At 29.3% G+C, this 17,964-nt stretch overlaps 1 long non-coding RNA gene across 1 annotated transcript in view; it reads left to right on the top strand.

Annotated features, from left to right (window-relative positions):
• The window catches only part of LOC124420297, a 127,792-nt gene that overhangs the window by 23,881 nt on the left and 85,947 nt on the right, over positions 1 to 17,964 (top strand). The gene's annotated exons all lie outside the window — the stretch shown is intronic.

Genomic DNA, 17,964 nt, shown 5'->3' with positions numbered 1-17,964 from the left:
AACTAGAACAGAACTAGAACAGAACTAGAACAGAACTAGAACAGAACTAGAACAAAACTAGAACAGAACTAGAACAGAACTAGAACAGAACTAGAACAAAACTAGAACTGAATTAGAGCTAGAACTGAACTAGACCGGTACATTCTTAAATAGGTAGCGGTTTTAAAAGTCCAACAAACAGTTATATTAATTTCATATTTTTTAATCACATTTTTTTTGGCGCCTTAATTATAAACATTTAATTTAAATTATTGTTATATATTTTTTCAGATAAATTTTTAGCTTTTGTTCGTTTTGTGATACAATCATCACAAACTACCTGTAGACTGTTGATCAAGTTCATTTTTCGTTGAAATATTTTTCAAAAACTAAACATTGACAACCAAATTAGAGTAGTTTTTATTATACGCTTAATAATAAATACATACATACAACAAAAACAAAACATTTGTTTTTTGTTTTTATTTTATGAAAATGATTAACGTTTTGAATTAATTAAATATGTTAATTTTTTTTTAAGAAAAGACAAAAAAAAAAAAAATCGGTAGAAAATTAAGCTGGTATTTTTATTAATTCCATATATTTAAAACCAAAGAATAGTTAATCTGGGTAAGTTGTGTATCCAATTAAGCAGATATTTTTGGTGTTATGAACTCATAATTTAACATGTTTAGCACTTAATATTATTTTTTAATATTTTAAACAAAACACAACAAAAAACTTTAAATATCTTATTGTTGTTTTAAATATAAAAAACAACTTGTTCCAATTTTTGTTGTTTATATTAAAAAAATATTGTTTAATATTTAAATAACTTGTACAAAGTTAAATTTAAATTTATAAATTTTTCAGTTAAGTTTCAATTTTATTGCCACCTGTTTTTCTGTTGAAATAAATTTCCTTGGTGTGTCTGTCTATCTGGCTGGCTTCTCGTGCCTTAAATGTCCTCCTGTTTTGTTTATGTTTATAGTTTATGTTGTCTTTTTTATAACACCTGATTTTCATGTCATCATTTTCATGTCTCCCTCTTTTGTTTTTGTTCTGCTCTAAGCCCCTCTTCTTGCTTAAGCTCTTAATGTTGCATGCTACATTGTTGGCTACTATTTTATGTTAAGCGAAGTGTTGCATGTTGTTTTGTTATAATTTAGTTTGTAGAGGCTTCTTTAATTTTTCACCGTTCTTTTTGTTTGGGATTTAAGAAAATGTTGTTTCGTCCATGATTTGTTGCCAACATATGATATAATTGTTGCAAGCTAAAATGAAAACATGCTAAAAATATGTTTTCATGATATCAAAAGGATTTCATAATGTTGCAAATAAAAAAAAAAGAAAGGTTACAAAACATGCAAGGCTTAAATTTGTTGAAATGGCTGTTTTGAGAATTTTGAATGTAGGATTTGGGTAGAGAAAATGTTGAGGGATTTAGAAGCAATATAGTAGAATGTTGATGAAGTATTATGCAACATGTTGCTGGAAAAAGTCACATGTTGTAGGTCATTAGATTTAATTAGAGTGATCATTGAGATTCGAGGTTTTAAGACAAAACTAACGAACTAGAACTGAAATAGAACCGAACTAGAACTGAACTAGAACTGAACTAGAACTAGAACTAGAACTGAACTAGAACTGAACTAGAACTAGAACTGAACTAGAACTAGAACTGAACTAGAACTGAACTAGAACTGAACTAGAACTGAACTAGAACTGAACTAGAACTGAACTAGAACTGAACTAGAACTGAACTAGAACTGAACTAGAACTGAACTAGAACTGAACTAGAACTAACTAACTTTCTAACTAACTAGCTTACTAGCAAACTAACTAACTTACTAAGGGGAAAACTTTTCACTGATAATCCGACCAGCTTTTTCTAAAAAAACGCTGCAACTTTTTGTAGGAAAGATGCTGTATCCCAAAAATTGCTGAGAGTTTCTATAAACATAGAAATATTCAAGGATCTTTTGTATTACAAAATCATTGAACTTTGTCGTTTTATTAAACTAAAATTATAAATATTCATTAACAAATCATTGTCTAAAGATTTTCTCCTCAGACTCATTGTCTTCAGGTGTCTTGCTTAAACGAAAACCTTATCAATATGTTTTTATCACTAATTACTTTTGTTTTAAGTTTTATTAGATTTCAATTTACAAACTAACAAAAACCCATAATTATGTAATAAATCTTTAATAATATTTTTATAAAAAGATGATTGGAGATGTTGAAAAAATACAACAAATAAATTCAATTAAATCTAAAGAAAAAAAATGGTCATAAAACACGTGTTTGAATTTGTTTAACAATTTTTCAAATACAACTGTCAATCTGTTATAGAAAACTTACAAACAAACAAACAAACAAATGCTTTAAATATGTAGATAAATTGAAAATCAAAAAATTGAAATAATAAAAATAATATAAACTAATAATAATAATGAAGATTGTAAGAGAGAAAAAATGCATCATTAGTAATGCAACAGGTCAAGGGGTTTAATAAAGTATGGTGGTAAATTTACAAATATCTACAACATTTATAGATTTACAAAGATTTCAGATTCAAATAAAGTATGTGTCATGTGTTAGACAAGATAGACAGACAGACAGACTTTGTTAATTCTTAAACTTTTTAACAAAGTTTGTAGCTTAAGTCTTTTGTTTTGTCACATTAATCAAATTATTTTCTTGGCGTGTATATGTATATGTGTTTTGGCTTTATTAAAAAAATCAAAAAAAAATTTTGTTTAATCATCAAAACCTCCCAAAGGTGTTGTCTGTCCTCACCAGCAAAAATAAATCTTCAAACATACAAAAACAACAGTTTTCAGACCAGATTATCTAAACGGTCATCAACAGCAGAAAAATGTTTGAGACATACAACTAAACAATAACCACATATGATCAATAATCTAAGGAGAAGTCTTCTATACATATATGTATATATAATTCTGAATATTTTTTTCATAAACATAAACAAAACGATCGATCTTCTTAGAACCCACCACAATGTTTATACACAAACACACACACACACACTCACACACAATCCAAACAAATACAGATATGGAAAGGAAAAATGCGTTAGAAGCGTTAGTTAAACATGGCAAAAGCACAAAATTTTAACTGATCATACAAAACGATTCACCTGTCGCTTAAGATTGCTTGGTTTTATTATTTTCAGCAAGGCACAAAAACCTTTTTTTGCAACATTTTTTTTTGTTTTTATTTTCGTTCAAATATAATCTCAACATCACATTCTAAAGAAATGTTAAAGTCATACCATGAATTTTGGGTTTCTTTTCGACTCCAGCAGAAAATAGTATACAACTGAACTAATGCAAAATATGGTCATAGAGGTCACCACACCACACGTGACCTCCACACGACGTTTGGTATGTGTATGTTCTTAAACATACATACATACATACGTTTGATTTGAATTATGTCCATATACCTGTCTTGGGAACCATACAGCGAGTAGTAGTCAAGTATTCTCTAGCAAAATGCTTCTTTTACGAATTTCCAATATTCTTCTTTTTGTTTTTTCTTTGCCATTGTATTGGTTCTTTAAGTCTGTCTGTCTGATATGTGCTGTGTATAGAAGATGTGATCGATCGATTGATCATATTTTTGTAGATTTTTTTTCTTCGTTTCTCATTTTTGCACAATGTTTGGTTAAATTTAGCAAATCATTTTTTAATAATTTTTTTTCGCTATATTTTGGGGCTGGTCAGTAAAGAATTTGTTGCTGGGTGGAAAAAAAAAACTAAAGAAAATTGGATATTAAAATAGCTTGCGGTTTTAAAATTTATAGAATATTAGATTTGTCTGAAAGGCCATTGGCAGGAAATGGCGAAAGAAATATTTTTGATATTTACATTTTACAGAAAAATCTGAAATTATTAAAGAAAATTAATCAACATTTCTCTGTATGAAACTGTGTATCTAAACATGTTGCTAAGACTTTCAGCATTTTATCTGATACATACATACATACATACATACATACATACATACATACATAAATACATACATACATACATACATACATACATACATACATACATACATACATACATACATACATATATACATAGATAGATTGATAGATAGATAGATAGATAGATAGATAGATAGATAGATAGATAGATAGATAGATAGATAGATAGATAGATAGATAGATAGATAGATAGATAGATAGATACATAGATAGAATGATATATAGATAGATAGATAGATAGATAGATAGATAGATAGATAGATAGATAGATAGATAGATAGATAGATAGATAGATAGATATATAGATAGATAGATAGATAGATAGATAGTTAGTTAGATAGTTAGTTTGTTAGTTTGTTAGATAGTTAGTTTGTTAGTTTGTTAGTTTGTTAGTTTGTTAGTTTGTTAGTTTGTTAGTTTGTTAGTTTGTTAGTTTGTTAGTTTGTTAGTTTGTTAGTTTGTTAGTTTGTTAGTTTGTTAGTTTGTTAGTTTGTTAGTTTGTTAGTTTGTTAGTTTGTTAGTTTGTTAGTTTGTTAGTTTGTTAGTTAGTTTAGGAGTTGCTTAGAATTATTCTGATACATAGCTGCTGAGTTACTCTACATCTTTTCTGATACAAAGTTCCTGAGTTACTCGGCATCTTTTCTGATATAAAGTTGCTGGGTTAGTCAGCATCTATTCTTATAAAAAGTTGCTGGGTTACTCAGCATCTTTTCTGGTAAAAAGTTGCTGAGTTACTCAGCATCTTTCTGGCAACAAGTTGCTGAGTTGCTCTCCATTTTTATAGTAAAAAATTTCTTAGTATTATACTAAAAAATTTCATAGTATTATAGTAAAAGGTTTTACTTTAGAATCTTTTTAAGTAAAAAGTTGCTGAGTTAATCAGCTTTTTTATAATAATATTTGCTGAATTACTCACCATGTTTTTTTTTAGCAAAAAGTTGTTGATTTACTCGGCATCCTTTTTTAGTGAAATCTTGCTGAGTTTGTCGTCCTTTTCTTTTTAGTAAAAAGTTGCTGAGTTATTTAGCATATTTTCCAATAAAAGTTGCTAAATTCTCTGCATCTTTTTTAGTAAACATTTCTTTTATAGAAAAATGTTGTTGACTTACTGTACATAGTAAAATGTTGCTGTGTTACTTTGCTGAGCTACTCAGCTGGTAAAAAACTAGATGAGTATTTTGGAGTCGGCATCTTTTCTGGTAACAAGTTGCTGAGTTACTCGGCATCTTTTCTGTTAAAAAGTTGTTGAGATTTTTTAAAATGTTGCTAGGTTCCTTTAGCAATTTATAGTTACTCAGCATCCTTTTTTAGTGAACATTAGTTGAGTTAATCAACATCTTTTATAAAAAAAATGTTGCTGACTAATTCTGCATAGTAAAATGTTGCTGTGTTACATTGTTGAGCTACTCAGTTTCTTTTCTTATAGAAAGTAGCTGAGTTTTCCTGCATATTTTCTAGCAAAAAGTTTTAGAATATCTTATCATCTTTATTGGTAAAATCCAGCTGAGTCTTTTGTCATCATTATTACTTAAATGTTGCTGAATATATCAACATATTTTCTAGCTAAAAATTGCCGAGCTCTCTTATCATAGTATGCGAAGAAATAAATTAAACTTTTATCAACATGTTTAAGAACCTGTGTCAAAGGTTTAAGAGCTTTTTTTTTGACGTATACTGTACTTTTATTCCAAAATTCTTTTACAAAATGTTGCGCCTGTCTTTTATCAGTTACTTTTCTCTTTCAACCTAGTCAAAGTCAGGTGTTGAATTTTGGTTAAAATTCCTTAGAGATTAGCTGTGTGTAAGTGTTATTTTAAGTGTGTTAACAATATAAAAAGTGAAAAAATGCCGAATTGTTATCGCACCAACTTTATATTTTTTGACAATAAGCAACAAGACAACAAAGTATAAAAATTGTTGATGCTGTTGTTGTTGATGTTGTTGCAGTTGTTCTAGTGTGGTAAGCTATCAATATATAACTTCTCTATTTTACAGGCGGCACAAAAATCATAAGGCGGTTAAGGAAAGACACTAAACAAAAGTTCACGCAATTTTTTTTTATTAAAACTACCAAAAAAGGACAACGAACTATAAATAAGTTAAGAGTTTTAAATTTGAAAAAAAGAAGACTTAAAGTAAGGAGACAAGTATAAAATAACAAACAGAAAGAAAGACAGACATGGGGAAGGACAGACTTATATTTGTAAAACGCCTTTTATGGTTTTAGCCAACACATTGATATTATATTGAGGCAGGTTGCAGCAACTTTATATAAAAAAGTAAAAACTTCAACATTGCACGCGTATGACTTGAGCCACAAGAAAATATAAGTGTTAATTAGTGTTGTGCCATGTTCATAAAAGCAAACACATATACACACACATACATACATACATACATACATACATACATACATACATACATACATACATATATATATATACACTTCAACTTGCAGTTACTTTAGTTGTAAAGTTTGTTTGGCTAGAAGTTTGTGTAGCGTACTTTTTGATCATAAACCAGCTGTTTCTTTAGAGTTGTAGTAATTTTGTTAATTTTTTTCCACACACTTTTAAGGCGACCAAACAAAAGACTTAAGCAACAAACTTGATGGAAGTGTTTTTTTATATTTTTTATTTTTTTTTTTTTTAAATTTTATTGCTGATTTTATTTTATGTTTTATTTTTTATTTTTAGCGAATTTTTCTGTTGCTGTTTAATTTAAAGCAAAAGTTCAAAGTTGAGTTTTATTGTTTACTTCGAGAGTGTTAATGAATTTGTTTAAATTTAAGTAAATTGTTTAGTTTGTTGTTGATTTATTTTGATCTAAAGACAAAAAAAAGAAACCTTTCTTAAAGTGTTTGTTAGTTGATTTTTATAAATCAACACAATGCATCATAAAATAATAATCAATCATTATTATTATATTAATATTATTTTGCTTTTTTTGTATTAAGTTTAATCACTTGATTTGGATTTTTATATGGGGTCATTATAAAAAAAAACTGTTGTCAAGTTGTTGTTATTGTTTTTTTTTTTTTAATAAAAATAATCATAAAATTTAAATTATTTAAATCAAACAGTGGTTTTATAAAAAGAAATCTTTAAAACAAAGCGTGGGAATGTTAAAATTTAACTGAAAATTCCTTTACTTTTAACTAAAAAATAAAAATCTTTGTCTTTTAGCCATAAAAAAGTAGACTTGCTGATTTATGGTAAATTAAATTCTTTGGCGGCTGTTTCTCTTTCTTTCTCTCTATTTATTCTACTCCCCACATTTTCTTTGTTGGTTTTAAAGTTGTTAATTATGATTTTAGTGTTTTTCTTTACTTTTTTTCTAACTAACTCACTCTTAAAAGCTTTCCAACAGATTTGTTTAGAATTCTAGAAAAAAAACCAACAACAACCAGCTTAATTAGAAGAACATTTGTCTATATAAACTAGTGGGAGAGTTATTTGTGTCCTGTTTAATGGCCAATAGAGGCAACTTTAACCTTAAATAATAATAAAATTGTTTAAATTATGGCTCATATAAATAATTTGAAAAAATGTTGCTTAATAAATTTGTCGAAAAGCATAAGGAATTGGAAGAATTGTTTAATCATCTAATGGGAGGAAGAAAAGTTGAGGTTTTGCTATTAATCCAGATTTAAAAGGGGTTATGAAGAAAGAGACAGACAGACAGACAGACAGACAGATTGAAAAATATAAATAAATTTTAAAACTATAAGAACTTTTTGCTGCAGAAATTTTAATAAAAAACTGTTTAGAAATTCAGCAACATGTTATTAAAAATGATGCTGAGAATCTCAGCAACTTTTACCCGAAAAGATGTTGTCAAAATCAGCAACTTGTTTCTAGAAAATATGTTTATAATCTTAGCATTTTGTTACTAGAACATATGTTGACGAACTCAGCAACTAGTTGATAGAAAAGATGTTGACAAACTTAACAACTTGTGGATAGAAAAGATGTTGACAAACTCAACAAGTTGTTACTAGAAAAGATGTTGAAAAGTTCAACAACATGTTACTAGAAATAATGTTGAGAATTTCAGCAACTTGTTACTAAAAACATGTTGACAATCTCAGCAACATATTACTAGAAAAGATGTTCACAAGCTCATCAACTAGCTACTAGACAAGATGTTGATAAATTCATCAACTTGTTACTAGAAAATATGTTGAGAATCTCTAGAATAATTATTAAAAAATCCAGCAACTTGTTACTAGAACACATGTTGACAATATTAGCATCTTGTTCCTAGGAAAGATAATAACAAAGCAAGAAACTTGTAAATAGAAAGTATGTTGAGAATCTGTATAAAAATTATTGAAAAACTCAGCTACTTGTTCCTAGTACACATGTTGATAATCTTAGCAACTTGTTACTACAAAAGATGCAGCAACTTTTCACCAGAAATGTGTAGGGAAGCTCAGCAACTTTGTACAGCTAAGCAGTACTTTACTACGAAGATCATCTCAGCATACCACCAGCTCAGAAACGTTTAACTAGAATAAATATAAAGAAAGGACTAAACATTTTACTAGAAGAGATGCTGAGTAATCCTGCAACATTTTACTAGAAATGTTGCTACGGATCTTAGCAACTTTTTACTTAAAAAGCAAGTTGATTAACATAGCAACTTTTTACTAATAAAAATGCTGAATAACTCAGCAGCTTCTTACTAGAAAATATGTTTATTAGCTCAGCAACTATTTGCTTTTATTTAAAGATTTTTTTATTTACAAAATCAATTTTACTAAATTTCTTTTTTCATTCTTCTTTTACCTGTCATTATTTTCCCATAAAAATTTCACACTTTATACTTTTTTCTGGCAATTGTTGCCGTTTGCAACTTTACAACACACACTCACAGATGTTGCGGTTTTGTTTTTCTTCTCTCTTGCCAAGTTCTATATTGTTGTGTTCCCCCCTAAAGCTTAATCTGTGATGGCTATGCAAACAGAACAACACCTCCAAGACAGCCTCTTTAAAAAAAACAGTAATGGAGGAGAACTTAAACTTGTAAACTTCCCATATGTAAGAAAGTATATGTTAGCATATGGAATAAGGAAAAAAATTAAATTATGGAAACAATTTAAAACATTGATTAATAAAACCTCACACGATTTCTAAACACACACATGTACAACACAAAAAGTGAGTGAATGAGGAGTGAGATCAAGCCAAGATGATAAGAAATTTACAGCAACAAATTTGTTGTAAAGGAAAATGTTTATATTTACAGGAAACTATAGTCTACACAAGTTAAAGAATAGACAAGACAGGCAGACGGACAGACAACAACAAGAGCTAATCTTTCAATTAGAGACAATTTGTCAAATCGCTTACAGCATTTTTAAACAGCATACAATATAAGACTCGTTGTGCTCTTTATTTATTTTTTTCTTTTTTGTTCATCGAGAAAGAAAAAAATCAGAACAGGGTGCAGCCAAAGAAAATAACGCACTTGCTTTTGTATGTGTTTAAAGGAAATTTTAAACCTTGTTGTTGGTTTCGTTTTTCTTTGACTTTTCTTTGGTTGTAAAGCAGCGAGCTGCTTTAGTCATCTTTTGTAACATTTTATAAAACTCCAGCGCGTTCAATCAAAGTCCATTTATAGGCGTCGTATTACAAGCACCAACTAATCGAAATCATTTATCAACTCTATGGTGGCGGTGTTGATGGCATATAAACCTTCCTTTACTTCAAAAATTTATTTCGATTTTTTTTTATTTTTTTTATAATAGGAATAGATATTGAGTAATGCTATATAATAGTTTATATTTAAGCCAACAATATGTCTCGCATATTTTTTATAACACTTTGGTTTTTATATTGAAATTGTTTAGTTTAGGTTTGTAACGAATTTTAAGAGCATTACAGTGGGAGTGAACTATAGAGCATCTCAGCAACATGTGACTAGAAAGGATGCTGGGAAACTTAGCAACATTTGACTTGAGAAGATGCTGTTTAATTTAGCAACATTTGACTAGAAAAGATGCTGGAAAACTTAGCAACATTCAACTAGAAAAGATGCTGAGTAGCTCAGCAACTTTTTACTAGAAAAGATGCTGAGTAATTCAACAACTTTTTACTAGAAAAGATGCTGTGTAACTCAGCAAAATTTCACTCGAAAAGATGCTGAGTAAATCAGCAACATTTAACTCAAAAAGATGCTGAGTAACTCAGCAACATTTCACTCGAAAAGATGCTGAGTAACTCAGCAACTTTTTACTAGAAAAGAATAACTCAGCAACATTTGACTAGAAAATTTTCTGTTTAACTCAGCAAAATTTAACTAGAAAAGATGCTGTATAACTAAGCAACATTTCACTTGAAAAGATGATGAGTAACTCAGCAACTTTTTACTAGAAAATATGCTGAGTAACTCAGCAACATTTCACTCGAAAAGATGATGAGTAACTCAGCAACTTTTAACTAGAAAAGATATTCAGTAACTTAGCAGCATTTGACTAGAAAAGATGCTGAGTATCTCAGCAATATTTGACCAGAAAAGATGCTGGGTAACTCAGCAACATTTGACTAGAAAAAAATGCTCAATAACTCAACAATAGCTCAAAAAAATTTTACAAGCAATGATGCCGAGAAGTTATGCCGACTAACTCAACGTTTTACCAGAAAAGATGCTGAGTATATAAGCAACTCAGCAACAACAAAGATGCTGACTTGCTTTGCAACTTTTGACTACAAATGATGCTGAGCAACTCAGCACCCTACTGACTGGAAAAGATTTTAAGTAACTCAGCAACTTCCGAGTTGCAGGCAAGATGGTAAACAAAACGTATTCCAAATTTGTAAATGGTATAAGTGTAGGGTATTATAAACTCTATTGAAGACTTATTCACAGCAATCTAAAGTTAGTTGTTGTAATACTGTTGCAGCATATACAACTAAAGAGCAATCAGCACCTATTGTATAACATTTTGGGTGACGACGACATTTACATAGACTCTCACACCAAAGATTTCTTTTCTTGTTTAAACATTTCCCCCCTCCGTTTTCCCTTTAATAAAACATATATATAAAGTAGTTTAAAAGGTATAGTTTTGTAAAATGATTAATTGGAAAATTATCATGCAGGCTTTAGTGTCGTTAGTGTCGGTTATTATTCTACTCTAGATATTTGTATGAAAAAATGTAATCAATGCCTGGCTTACTAGCTAACTAACTGCCTGCTCCCAGTTACCTTAAAGTATGAATGTAAAAGAAAAGGAATAAATAAAAAAGAGGTAATAATAAAATGAAAAGTTTATTGTTGTGTATTTTGTTATGGATGATTGTGTTTTAGACCAAGTGTTAAATGAGGGAGAGGCCACAAACTGCTGATAAAGTTTTAATATGTAGATGTAAAGAAAAATATCTATAAGCCTTTACAAAGTTATATGCATATTAATATGATGAAATGATATTTTAATAAGATTTCTGTTTTTATTTTATTTTTTCCTCATAGAACGAACGACAACAAATAATGGCTTTAATGTGTTCTAAACTGATAACTAATCAGTGGCAATTAGTCATTTTGTAAGAAATAGTATCAGTTATATATTAAACTGCTGGTTAGTTTGTGTTATATTTTACAGTTTTGTATAAGACGACGTTTTATTATACGAATAGTTCCCTCAAATACTCGTATAATTTATAAGCTTTTAAATTTATTTTTTAGGCAAAAGTTACTGAGTTTCTCAGCATGTTTTTTAGTCAAAAGTTGCTGAGTTCCTTAGTTTGTTTTGTAGTCAAATGTTGCTAAGATACTCAGCATCTTATCTGGTAAAAAGTTGCTAAGATACTCAGGATCTTTTCAGTAAAAAGTGCCTAGGATCCTCAGAACAGAACTAGAACAAAACTAGAACAGAACTAGAACAGAACTAGAACAGAACTAGAACAGAACTAGAACAGAACTAGAACAGAACTAGAACAGAACTAGAACAGAACTAGAACAGAACTAGAACAGAACTAGAACAGAACTAGAACAGAACTAGAACAGAACTAGAACAGAACTAGAACAGAACTAGAACAGAACTAGAACAGAACTAGAACAGAACTAGAACAGAACTAGAACAGAACTAGGGCAAAACTAGAACAGAACTAGAACATAATTAGAAAAGAACTAGAACAGAACTAGAACAGAACTAGGGCAGAACTAGAACAGAACTAGAACATAATTAGAAAAGAACTAGAACTGAACTAGAACTGAATTAGAACTAAACTAGATGTAATTCTGAAGCTGAACTGGAAAAAAGGTGTTTATCATTTTATCTAGCAAAAAGTTGTTGAATTACTCAGTTATGTTGCTGTGTTGCAGCATCTTTTCTCCTAAAAAGTTGTTGTGTTGCAGCATCTTTCCTATTAAGAAGTTAAAGAATTTCTTAGCATATTTTCTTGTAAAATGTTGCTTGATCTTTAAGCATTATATCCAGGAAAAAGCTTTGAAAGTGTTAAAATTTCTAGGAAGTTTTTTTTTTTATTTAATAAAGGTAACAACTTTTTACCTTAGATTTGTTGTTTAAACTTGTTTTTTTTATAATTAAGATAAAAATTTAAATTTCGCTTTTGTTTTTTTATAAACCGCTAATTTTTTGTGCCAAAAAAAAAGACCGTTTAAATTTACAACATTTAACGGAAGTAAATCAATGTCATCTGGCTAAAAGTTAAGCGAACACCAAATTGTTGTTTTGGCAAATTATGTTTAACATTAACAATTAATGCGTAACAATAAATAAAGCAGACAATTAAAAAGGCTAAAAACAAGCATTTAAACCAAAGAAAACAAGACTTAAATATTTCAGCAAACAGTTAAAGAGCAAAAAAAAAAACACATATAATCATGAACTAAAATCAAGATGAGGAATGGAAAAAAAAGAAAATTAAAGTAAATATATCAAAACAGGGTCAAAAAAAAAAAAAAAAAAAAAAAAAAAAAAAAAACAAAAAAATTTATTATAAAATTTTAACAAGAAAGGGGAGCAAAATTGAAATAAATATAAGAAATTACCGACAATTTAAAGAAATAAAAACAAGCTTAACAAATTAACAAATAAAATTCAAAGAATTAAAAAAAAAGAAAATTTATATTAGTAGTTGTTATTGTAATACTTAATACTTGATAATATGGTTAATTTGTTGTTATTGTTTTTGTGGTATGTTTTGTATGACAACTTAATTAAATATTTCTCTCCTTTTAGTACAAGTTATCAAGTAAAATACAAAAACGAAAATAAAGAACTTCTTTTAAGAGCTATGAGTTGCTTACTGGTGGTGGCATGAATTGGTATGTCTTGGCATGCCATACCATGTCTTCTTCTTCTTGCCTGCCTTATAATACAGATCGTATTTTGTCTTTAACAAATTACTTATCATTAATTTAAATTTAAAACATTCACAATGTTACGCTGGTGTTGGCCACAGTATTCTCATCGTAGTATTACTATGTCGTGATGATGTTGTGGTTGTTGTTGTCGTTGCAGTTGTTGTTGTGGCCTGTTGGCTGTTTGTTATCTATATGCCTTAATTTCCATTTGAATTTATATTTGTCGCCTAAATTGGAACTGTTGCACATACACATGTCTGCCTATACTCACACCTTCAAAAGCACACATCTGTATAAAATTTCATAAAAAAAATATATTTATGTACGTCTATATCGGTTATTGTGTGTGTGTTTCTGGTTTTCATAATGAAGTCATCTGTTTTATTTTGTAAAAATGAAAAAAATATATATATAAAAGACTTAATTTGTTTTTTTTTGTCATGTTTTAAATGCAAAATTAATAACACTTGATTAATAATGTCAATTTAAGGAAATATTCAAATGAGTATTTAAAACACACTCACTCTTTTAGCTTCATACAAAACAAAAGATTTAAGACACAAACCTGCTATAAGAAAAGTGACAAAAAATAAATAAATTTTTCATTTAAACAAACTGGTTTAAAACAATTCTTATATTTTTGTTAAATAAAAGAATTAGTTTTAGAAATTATTTTAAATGTGAACTTTAATATCATATATTTTTTTAACTTAAACTTGATGTCTCACATGTCAAAGTTGAAAAATTGTTTTTAAAAAATAAATGTTAAATAGTTGTTTAAATAAATATATCTTTTAAAGTTCTATAATAACGAATTGAATTAAAAATTCTTAGCAAATGATTGAATAGTTTTACTAATAAAAGTGACACTTCTATTGCAATCAGCGGTTTATATTGTTTCCTACAAAAACGTAGTCTAGACTATTCATAATTGATTAGGTTTTACAGTTTAAAGATCATTTAGGAAATCAATACAAGTTTAATAACCTTAGAAAATAAAATATTAAAATATTAAAGACAAGATTTAAAGAAATCACTAGAACTGAACTAGAACTGAACTAGAACTGAACTAGAACTGAACTAGAACTGAACTAGAACTGAACTAGAACTGAACCAGAACTGAACTAGAACTGAACTAGAACTGAACTAGAACTGAACTAGAACTGAACTAGAACTGAACTAGAACTGAACTAGAACTGAACTAGAACTGAACTAGAACTGAACTAGAACTGAACTAGAACTGAACTAGAACTGAACTAGAACTGAACTAGAACTGAACTAGAACTGAACTAGAACTGAACTAGAACTGAACTAGAACTGAACTAGAACTGAACTAGAACTGAACTAGAACTGAACTAGAACTGAACTAGAACTGAACTAGAACTGAACTAGAACTGAACTAGAACTGAACTAGAACTGAACTAGAACTGAACTAGAACTGAACTAGAACTGAACTAGAACTGAACTAGAACTGAACTAGAACTGAACTAGAACTGAACTAGAACTGAACTAGAACTGAACTAGAACTGAAACTAGAACTGAACTAGAACTGAACTAGAACTGAACTAGAACTGAACTAGAACTGAACTAGAACTGAACTAGAACTGAACTAGAACTGAACTAGAACTGAACTAGAACTGAACTAGAACTGAACTAGAACTGAACTAGAACTGAACTAGAAACTGAACTAGAACTGAACTAGAACTGAACTAGAACTGAACTAGAACTGAACTAGAACTGAACTAGAACTGAACTAGAACTGAACTAGAACTGAACTAGAACTGAACTAGAACTGAACTAGAACTGAACTAGAACTGAACTAGAACTGAACTAGAACTGAACTAGAACTGAACTAGAACTGAACTAGAACTGAACTAGAACTGAACTAGAACTGAACTAGAACTGAACTAGAACTGAACTAGAACTGAACTAGAACTGAACTAGAACTGAACTAGAACTGAACTAGAACTGAACTAGAACTGAACTAGAACTGAACTAGAACTGAACTAGAACTGAACTAGAACTGAACTAGAACTGAACTAGAACTGAACTAGAACTGAACTAGAACTGAACTAGAACTGAACTAGAACTGAACTAGAACTGAACTAGAACTGAACTAGAACTGAACTAGAACTGAACTAGAACTGAACTAGAACTGAACTAGAACTGAACTAGAACTGAACTAGAACTGAACTAGAACTGAAACTAGAACTGAACTAGAACTGAACTAGAACTGAACTAGAACTGAACTAGAACTGAACTAGAACTGAACTAGAACTGAACTAGAACTGAACTAGAACTGAACTAGAACTGAACTAGAACTGAACTAGAACTGAACTAGAACTGAACTAGAACTGAACTAGAACTGAACTAGAACTGAACTAGAACTGAACTAGAACTGAACTAGAACTGAACTAGAACTGAACTAGAACTGAACTAGAACTGAACTAGAACTGAACTAGAACTGAACTAGAACTGAACTAGAACTGAACTAGAACTGAACTAGAACTGAACTAGAACTGAACTAGAACTGAACTAGAACTGAACTAGAACTGAACTAGAACTGAACTAGAACTGAACTAGAACTGAACTAGAACTGAACTAGAACTGAACTAGAACTGAACTAGAACTGAACTAGAACTGAACTAGAACTGAACTAGAACTGAACTAGAACTGAACTAGAACTGAACTAGAACTGAACTAGAACTGAACTAGAACTGAACTAGAACTGAACTAGAACTGAACTAGAACTGAACTAGAACTGAACTAGAACTGAACTAGAACTGAACTAGAACTGAACTACAACTGAACTAGAACTGAACTAGAACTGAACTAGAACTGAACTAGAACTGAACTAGAACTGAACTAGAACTGAACTAGAACTGAACTAGAACTGAACTACAACTGAACTAGAACTGAACTACAACTGAACTAGAACTGAACTAGAACTGAACTAGAACGGAACTAGAACTGAACTAGACTCAACTAAAACTAGACATTTTAACTAAAAATGTATTTTACTAGAAAAATGTTGATAATTTTTAATTTTTTTTTACTAAAAAGCTGCTGAGAATCTCATAAACATTTAGCCAAACTGAGAATGAGTGCATCAGCAACATTTTCCTTGCACTTTAATCCATTTCATATAAATTTTGCTTATTTTTTAAGCTTTTAGCCTTTTGCATAATATCTTAATATTAAAATTTATAACAATATGAACAAATTGAGGTTACAACATGTGTTTATAAAATTTACGATATTAACAATAAATATTTGTTATTGGTTTAAAGAATTCATACAAAGACCAATACTTAAGAAAAATAACTTCAACTTTTATTTTTTACTTAAACCACCAACCTTTATTACAGTTTAAACTTCAACTGCAATACTGCTTGCTGCATCTCTATACAGCAAACGAACAACTAAACCAATCTTATTATCATTTAAAATAATGTTAAAATTGTACTATAAAAAGAATATTTTTCTTATTTATAACGAATTTTAAACGATAAATTTCAATATTATGAATGAAAAACTGAAACGAAGTAGAAGAAAAATGTCCCCCATCTTGGTCCACCACCAAAAGTGTTGCGGTTGGCGTAGAGTGTATTGTGAATGTTTTACAAAATATGAGTGCTAAATAAAAAGCTGTTGCAATAAAATTTTGTCAGAAACAAAAAGGAGTAAATAAAATTTTACGATAATTGTTGTGGAGCCTAATAAATGCAAACGATTACTGTGATCATGGTTGGTGTTATAAATTTGTGGATAAAGTAAATGGGTTTTTTTGTTGCTGTTTTCGTTTGTAATTTTTACATAAAAGAACTTCTTAGTGGCAAGTGATGTCAAGAGTGTTGCATTTGTTAAAAGTATTTATTATTTGATAAATAAATATTGCACCAAATATTTTGCTTTCGCCTGTTTTTTAAAGTGAACGTTTTAAGCGATAGAAGTTTAAATTGAAAAAATATATTAAGGATGAGGAGAACAATAATTTGTGAAGAGAGAAATATATAATAAGGGGCTTGGATATATATTAACAAATTAACAAATTTTAGAAAAGAGTGATAAAATTTCTTCCATTATGATATTATTTATAGAGGGTGGTTAGATAGATAGATAGATAGATAGATAGATAGATAGATAGATAGATAGATAGATAGATAGATAAATAGATATATTACTTAGTTGGTAAGTTAAGCCTTGAGTCTAGTCTGCAGTAGAGTCTATAGTCTAATCTTTAGCCTATAGACTAGTTTAGTGTATATTCTATACTCTACAGTCTATAATCTGTTATCTATAGTCTATAATCTATAGCCTATCATCCATAGTCTATAATCTAGTCTAATCTATAGTCTATGCTCTAGTCTACAGTCTATGGTCTAGTCTATAGTCTACTCTATAATCTAGTCTATAGTCTAGTCTTTAAACTAGTCTATAGTCTAGTCTATATACTAGTCTATAGTCTAGTCTATAATCTAGTCTGTAGTCTAGTCTATAATCTGGTCTATAGTCTATAGTCTATTCTATAGTCTAGTCTATAGTCTATTCTATAGTCTAGTCTATAGTCTATTCTATAGTCTAGTCTAGTCTATAGTCTAGTCTATAGTCTAGTCTATAGTCTAGTCTATAGT

This window comes from Lucilia cuprina, chromosome 5 (genome assembly GCF_022045245.1).
Source record: "Lucilia cuprina isolate Lc7/37 chromosome 5, ASM2204524v1, whole genome shotgun sequence".
NCBI lineage: Eukaryota > Metazoa > Arthropoda > Insecta > Diptera > Calliphoridae > Lucilia > Lucilia cuprina.
This window is presented reverse-complemented; position numbering and strand designations above follow the sequence as displayed.